Consider the following 7,981-nt stretch of genomic DNA (forward strand, 5'->3'; position numbering starts at 1 on the left):
CTGAGTCACAACAGTGACAAGGACAGGAACCACTTGTTGGGTCCAGGGGAGGGAAGGTCAGCAGAACTGGGGAGTGCAGACAGCAGCATGCTGACTGCCAACAAAGCGAGGCAAGGCAGGCCAGCCTGTGTGTGCCGCAGCCACACAGACCAGGTCTCGAGGATCGTAGAGTCTTGTTAAGACCAGAATACTCACAACTGGAGAATGACCCGACAGCAAACCCCCCCACACACACGTGCATAGTACCTGCCTGTTATTATAGGAGGTCAGAGCAGAGAGATCTGAGAGGTCATCTTACCCTACACCTTTCTTTCATAGCACAAGAAACTGAGGTCCAGAGAGGGCAAGCAACCTGCCCAGGGCACACAGCAAGGATAGGACTAGAGTCCACTGAGCCAGGACTCATTTCATCCTGTGCTACGGACAGTCATGCAACTAGGATAGAGACCATAGAAGAGGACCCCAAGCCCCCACCATCCCAACAAGCTCACACACACTATCATCGACCCATAAGACTTCCTGGCCACTTCTCAGCACCAAGCACTGTGCTTGGTATGCGGAGATACACCAACTAATCTCCTCCAGGTAAAAAGGAAGTGCTCCTCCTGCCCTCCAGGAAAGGAGACTAGCTCTAAGACCTCTCTGACCTGCTCCAGACTCTTATTACTGTCAGGAAGGTCTCAGGTCTAACCTCACTCCTTCCTGCTGCAACTTCAGCCTGTCCCGCTTGGCCCCAGAAGCACCTGCTTGCTAGCCTGGCCTGGAAGGGAGGGAGAAGGCTGATGCTGCACAGAGCCCTCTCCTGGCTCCTGAGTCAGCCTGTCCATTGTTCCAGTGACTTTTCCTAAACCTTATTATGCTAAGGTAGCACAGAAAAGCCTGGGTAGCTCTGCCAGCAGAAGCTGGTGGGTGGAGAAGGGGCAGAAAGAGGAGAGGAAGGGCAGGAAGATGGTGGGTGGGCAGGTGGAAGGGGAAGAAAAGGCAGATCCCACCCACTGCCTGGCTTCTTAAAGTCTCAATATGTGGAGGAAGAAGAGTTCAGAGCTGGTAGCACTTCCTTCTCTTTATACAAATATTACAAATTTATTGTTGAAAAATTCAAAGCAGCACGTCACAAAATTAGGAAAAATAAAACTCTTCTGCTACCTCCTAGAAGCAGTCACTATTAATATTTTGGTGTATAAACTTCCAGACTTTTCCATATGCAGATATCTCTCATTATGCATTCAGTCTGTGTTTATTGGACACTTTCTATGTGCCAGATATTTTTCTAGTGCTAAGGATAAAGTAGTAAATGAAACAGATAAAAACCCATGCCCTGGGAACTTCCCTGGTGGCCCAGTGGTTGAGACTCCACACTCCCAATGCAACTGGGCCAGGTTCTTTCCCTGGTCAGGGAACTAGATCCCACATGCTACAACCAAGAGTTCACACACCTCAACTAAAAACCCAATGCAGCCAAATAAATTAAAAATAAATATTTTTTTAAATATCCAAGCCCTTATGGAGTTTGCATCTCATGATGATATATACATGTATGTGTGTATTCATATGTGTATTCCTATGTCTAGTATAGGGTTGTATTATACCTACTGTAAGCACCATTTATTCATGCAAATATGTATTTCCCAGAAGTGGGATCATATTACACACACAGATTTCTAGCCAGTTCCCACCCTCGCCCCATCTGTGTCAGTAAATATACACTTAGATTATCATGAATGGCTCGGAAGTATTCCCTTGCAAGAAGTCTCAGGATTTTTCACCAGGTCCACTGTCTGATTTCTTTCCCACAGGAAACCTGAACCTTGCTCTGGAAACCCAGTCTATACACGCACATGCATACACACACGCACGCACATGCATACACACACGCACGCGCGCACACACACACATACAGGAGCCTGCGCCTGCACACTGCAGACGTGGAAGAGAGCTCTCTCCTCAACTGACTGTGAGGTCTAAACTAGTCCTGGTCCCAGACCTGTTTCCATGATTCTCCAGGGCACAGACCCATTTCCAGCTTTCCTTTTGGGGCAGGAGCTGGAGCCCGGCTTTTCCCAGTCTTGACTCCCCCTGCAGGCTACCTGGACACCTGGAGCCAGGCCCGGGAGTTAGGCAGGAACCAGTCCTGCAGCAGTGGAAAGAACAGACAGGAAGGCTGATTCTGACTTCCCTGAATCCCTTCTCTGCCACTGCCACCATAGTGCCTGGTGGCAGTGGAAGGCCAGAGGCCCCAAGTTCAGTTCAGTTCAGTCACTTGATCGTGTCCAACTTTTTGTGACCCCATGGAGTGCAGCATGCCAAGCTTCCCTGTCCAACACCAATACCCAGAGCTTACTCAAACTCCTGTCCATCACGTCGGTGATGCCATCAAACCATCTCATCCTCTGTTGTCCCCTTCTCCTCCTGCTTCAGTCTTTCCCAGCATCAGGGTCTTTTCCAATGAGTCGGTTCTTCACATTAGGTGGCCACAGTATTGGAGTTTCAGCTTCACCATCAGTCCTTCCAATGAATATTCAGGATTGATTTCCTTAAGGATTAACTGGTTTGATCTCCTTGCAGTCCAAGGGACTCTCAGGAGTCTTCTCCAACACCACAGTTCAAAAGCATCAGTTCTTTGGTACTCAGCTTTCTTTATAGTCCAACTCTCACATCCATACATGACTCCTGGAAAAACTATAACTTTGAGTAGATGGACCTTTGTTGGTAAAGTAACATCTCTGCTTTTTAATATGCTGTCTAGGTTGGGTCATAGTTTTTCTTCCAAGGAGAAAGCATCTTTTAATTTCATGGCTGCAGTCACCATCTGCAGTGATTTTGGAGCCCAAGAAAATAAAGTCTGACACTGTTTCGATTGTTTCCCCATCTATTTGCCATGAAGTGACGGGACCAGATGCCATGATCTTAGTTTTCTGAATGTTGAGCTTTAAGCCAACTTTTTCACTCTCCTCTTTCACTTTCATCAAGAGGCTCTTTAGTTCTTCGCTTTCTGCCATAAGTGTGGTGTCATCTGTGTATCTGAGGTTATTGATGTTTCTCCCCGCAATCTTGATTCCAGCTTGTGTTTCATCCAGCCCAGCATTTCACATGATATACTCTGCATATAAGTTAAATAAGCAGGGTGACAATATACAGCCTTGATGTACTCCTTTCCCGATTTGGAACCAGTCTGTTGTTCCATGTCCAGTTCTAACTGTTGCTTCTTGACCTGCATACAGATTTCTCAGGAGGCAGGTCAGGTGGTCTGGTATTCCCACCTCTTTCAGAATTTTCCACAGTTTGCTGTGATCCACACGGTCAAAGGCTTTGGTGTAGTCAATAAAGCAAAAGTAGATGTTTTTCTGGAACTCTCTTCCTTTTTTGATGATCCAGCAGATGTTGGCAATTTGATCTCTGGTTCCTCTGCCTTTTCTAAATCCAGCTTGAACATCTGGAAGTTCACAGTTCACGTACTGTTGAAGCCTGGCTTAGAGAATTTTGAGCATTACTTTGCTAGCATGTGAGATGAGTGCAATTGTGCAGTAGTTTCAACATTCTTTGGCATTGCCTTTCTTTGGGATTGGAATGAAAACTGACCTTTTCCAGTGCTGTGACCACTGCAGAGTTTTCCAGATTTTATGGCATATTGACTGCAGCACTTTCACAGCATCATCTTTTAGGATTTGAAATAGCTCAGCTGGAATTCCATCACCTCCACTAGCTTTGTTCGTAGTGATGTTTCCCAAGTCCCACTTGACTTCACAGTCCAGGATGTCTGGCTCTAGGTGAGTGATCACATCATCTTGATTATCTGGGTCGTGAAGATCTTTTTTGTAGATCCCAAAGAAAAAGAAATGCAAAAAGGCAAAATGGTTGTCTGACGAGGCCTTACAAATAGTTGAGAAAAGGAGAAGCTAAAGGCAAAGGAGAAAAGGAAAGATATACCCATTTGAATGCAGAGTTCCAAAGAATAGCAAGGAGATAAGAAAGCCTTCCTCAGTGATCAATGCAAAGAAATAGAGGCCCCAAACAGGCCCCCTAATGGAGACCTCAGCCCTGGTGATTTCTGGGCATTTTTCTGAACTTTTAGGAAGTCGCAACTGGCCCAACCCTGCTTGGGTTCAGATACTGTCTCCACTACTGACTAGCTGTGTGACCTCATGCAAATGACTTAACCTCTCTGTGCCTCTGCATCCCCGACTCTAATAAGAGGATAATCATTCCTATTTAAATCAATCCAATTCTAGGATTGCTGCATTATGTCGAGCAACTGATATACGAGGAATGCTCAGAACAGTACTTAGCACAGGGTGGTACCCATCAACTATTAGTATTTTTTTAATTTTTATTATTATTATCATTTTCTGAGCCTCCACTCACCAACCAGGCCTAGCCTACTAAATAAAGGCTGACTTTCCCGGGATTCTTCCTGCTCTCACTGCTGTCCGAGGACAACTGCCCTTCTGACCTCCCAGGGTAAAAGACAGCAGGGAGAAGCATGTGAATACACGTGGGGAGTGTATCATCAGGAGCTGATACGATGTGAGGGAGTGAGCATGAACATAAAAAGGGATGGGACATGATCATGCAAGACCACATGTGTGTGCATACAAGTAAAAGTGTAGGGAGCTGTGAAAGCAGAGTTTGGGTGTGAATGTGTAAGCTAGCAGTGTGTGTAAGGTAAGAGTGTGAATACACAGCTTCTGTGAATATGCATGGTAGAAGACACTGTGACGTTGTGTACATCAACGTATAAAGGTGTGCAAAGAGGGGAGAGAGGAGTGTGACTGTGTGGTGAGGTTGTGTGTGAGATGTGTGTGTATGAGGGTTGTGTGTGAATGTCCCCAGTCCCCAGCTCCATTTCTTGGAGACGGTGCTTCATCAGAAAAAAAGTTCCCCAGCGCCACTGACTTGATGTGGAACAAACTTGTTTTTCTCTCTTCAAAGCTCTCGAGTTTCCTAAAGAAAAGCTGCTAGCTCATCAGAGCCCAGCCTTAAACCCGCCCCACTGATCGAAACTCAGGAAGGAAACCAGCACCAGCCGTCCCCACCCTGCACCCCCACCTCCCACTGGCTGCTCAGGCCGCACCCTCTCCCTGCTCTCCCCAGCCCCTCCGAGGGTGCCCGGGGCAGCTCCCAGGCATTGATGAGATCGCTTAAACCCCTCTGCTGGCTTTGAGAGCACTCTGCCTTCCTGCCCAGGCAGGCCCAACCAGGGGCAGCTGGCAACTTCATGAAGAGGGGAACTAGGGCTGGAGGAGAGCAAGAGATCATCTTCAAGCCCACGACCAAACCCCTTCCCAAGAGGCAGGCACTCCACCCCACCATGCCTCTCCTAAGAAGACAAAATCCCAATAAAGAACTGGATGAGAAGGGTGTCTCAGAGAGAAAGGCTACTAGGGGGCAGGGATTCGACATCAAGAAGGGTCTTTCCTTACATTTAGGGGTTCCAGAGAAGACTGCTCTTCCAGGAAGTTGTCTCAATTTTTAATACTATTATATGTATCCAGAATAATTAGAGGATTCCTAACGGTTTAGTGGTTAAGATTCTGGGTTTTCACTGCCATTGCCATGGCCCAGGGTTCAATCTCTGGTTGGGGAACTGGGATCCTGCAAGCCACACAACATGGTCAAAAGAAGAAGAATTATCATTTAAGGCACAACTACTACATACCAGGTGCTTTCCATATTGTGCTTCTAATTAACCCTACTGTATAGATCGGGAAACTGAGGGTCAGTCTGGTTAAATTACTTGTCTTAGCTCATACAACCAGTGGTGGTGGAGTCAATATTTGAACCAGGTCTGTCTATAAAACCTGAACCCTTTCTCAGGTCTATGCCTGTATCTACCTGTTCTCAACCTGAATCAGCACCTCTGTTCTTCCCCATCTACCTGGGGAGATGGGGAATCTAAAGAAAGATAGAAACCTGCTCAGACCAGATGGAACAACTCTAGGAACAGTGGGCTGGGGCAGTTGGCAGCACCTTGCAGAAGAGGGGAGTATGGAGGGCCTCAGAAAGCAAGAGGGAGAGGTTGTTGAGTGACGGGATAAGAAGGGGGACCCAGACCTCTGTGACGGCCAGCTGGGGAGGGCAGCACATGGTTGCATGCAGTGTGGCAGAGTGGGGAATGGAAATGGTAGAAATTGAGGCCTGGTTTCTGAGCCCCCCAGAGTACCCCAAGGAGGCCTGGGCCATCTGCCTCGTGGCTTCCGCAGGGCCAGGGGTCTCAGACGCCAAAGAACCCAGGTGCTGGGCCTCTGAGCACCTCCAAACTCTGGAATGTGCCAGACCTTCATTCCTCGAACCACCTCATTCCCAGCAACTGGGAGGAGCACTCAAGGACCCAGGCCTGCAGGAAAAAGAAACACAGGAGGTTTCCAAGGTTCCCAAATGGTCAGCGACAGAGAAGGGGCGCCTGGCGGAAGATCCAGGAGAGAGAAGGTGGGCGGGGGCCACGGAGGAGTAGGAGGTGGGAGAGATAGCAGGGCAGGGTAAATTAAGATATCGGGGAGGAATTGGGTGTAGAGAGGGAAGATTCTGTCCTGAGACCAGGATGCTGTCAGGCACTTGGAGGAGGAGGAGGAGGAGGGGCACACCTCCCCCGGCCCCAGCCCCAGGACCAGCCAAGTGCCAAGGAGAACTGTGCCTACCTCCTGGGGAAGAAGGCTTCAGTTCTGCTTTCTCTGGGACTCTACTCTGGGAAAGTGATCAGTGTCACCCACAGGCCCCCAGCTCCACGAAGGCCTTTCGTAAGAAAAGTGTACAGAAACTGCAGCGAAATCCCCTTTAAAAGTCCCTTGGGAAGCCTGGCCCATCACCAGAGGAATGGGCCAGTGCTGCAGAGAGGGGGATGGAGTCAGACCTCTGACACCATTAAGGAAAGGAGAAAGGACATGAGCAGTGTGGGTCACTAATCCTCAAGTTCCCCTTGACCCAGGTCCTGCAGGGAAAGGCTGCCCCACAGAGGCAGGGAATGCTCCAGATGACTTCTTCAAAGTCCTGACCTAATCCTCAGGGAGTCCTTTTGTGCCAAATCACAGACCAAGATCTCTATTCTCAGGGACCTCTCAGAAGGACCCTGCTTTCCAGAGGCTGGGGGTGGGGGATGGGTCCTGTTATATTCTGTTCAAGCTCATTTGATTCCTGGTGATTTGTGAGGGAAAGGAGGAAAAACTGGGAAACTACTCCAAACCCATGGGAACCATATATAAAGAGGATGATGGTCCCTACCAGCGGCTTATCGTGACAGCTAAGTGAAGTAGCCAAAGCATTTAGCGCAGCACTGGCACAGTTACTTGGAGGGAGGGAGGGAGGATGGGATCCAACACAGGAGGAAAACCGGAGACAAGATCTCCCCTGCCGAGTCAAAAATATGCCGGGCTCTGGCCAGGGCGGATTAGCTGGGCTCATTTGCATGTCATTTGCATGAGCCCTGTCGAGCCAACGACACTTGTCACTCTTGTCGCTTCAGAGCCATTGGACCCCACGTTGTCTCTGTCCCTCCCTCGTGGCTTTTCCCAGACTCCTGAGGGCTGGAGGACCCCGAAGGGAGAAGAGAGCCCGAGTCTGGGACCTGGGGTCTGACCTGGGACCCGGCTTCGGGAGAGAGTCCGCACCGTCCCCGGCGCCCAGGAGCCTGGCTTAGGGCGACCCCTGCAGGACGTTCCCAGAACAGAGGCGAGGGAACAGGCCTGCGCCGGCTCCGCCCAGCTCCACGCGGGGCGCGGCCGCCCAGCCCCTTGGCCTCCCACGTGCAGCGCCGCTCCCCGGCACCTGGAGTCCGGGGGCAGACCCCCGCACCATGCCCCGATCCTGACAGAATCCAGAAACTCTCATGCCTCCTCCCAACTGGCTGAGACCAAGGGGTCCATGGGGGTTGTAGCAAGCACCAACGCAGGAACCTTTGGGAGTTCTCGGCAACACTCCAACACCTCTCCTAAGATACCGCTGTTTCTGTGCCAGCGCCCACCTCAGGCATCATGCTCCCATCCTGCAG

The sequence above is a fragment of the Oryx dammah genome, unplaced genomic scaffold (genome assembly GCF_014754425.2).
Source record: "Oryx dammah isolate SB20612 unplaced genomic scaffold, SCBI_Odam_1.1 HiC_scaffold_29, whole genome shotgun sequence".
NCBI classification, from domain to species: Eukaryota; Metazoa; Chordata; class Mammalia; order Artiodactyla; family Bovidae; genus Oryx; species Oryx dammah.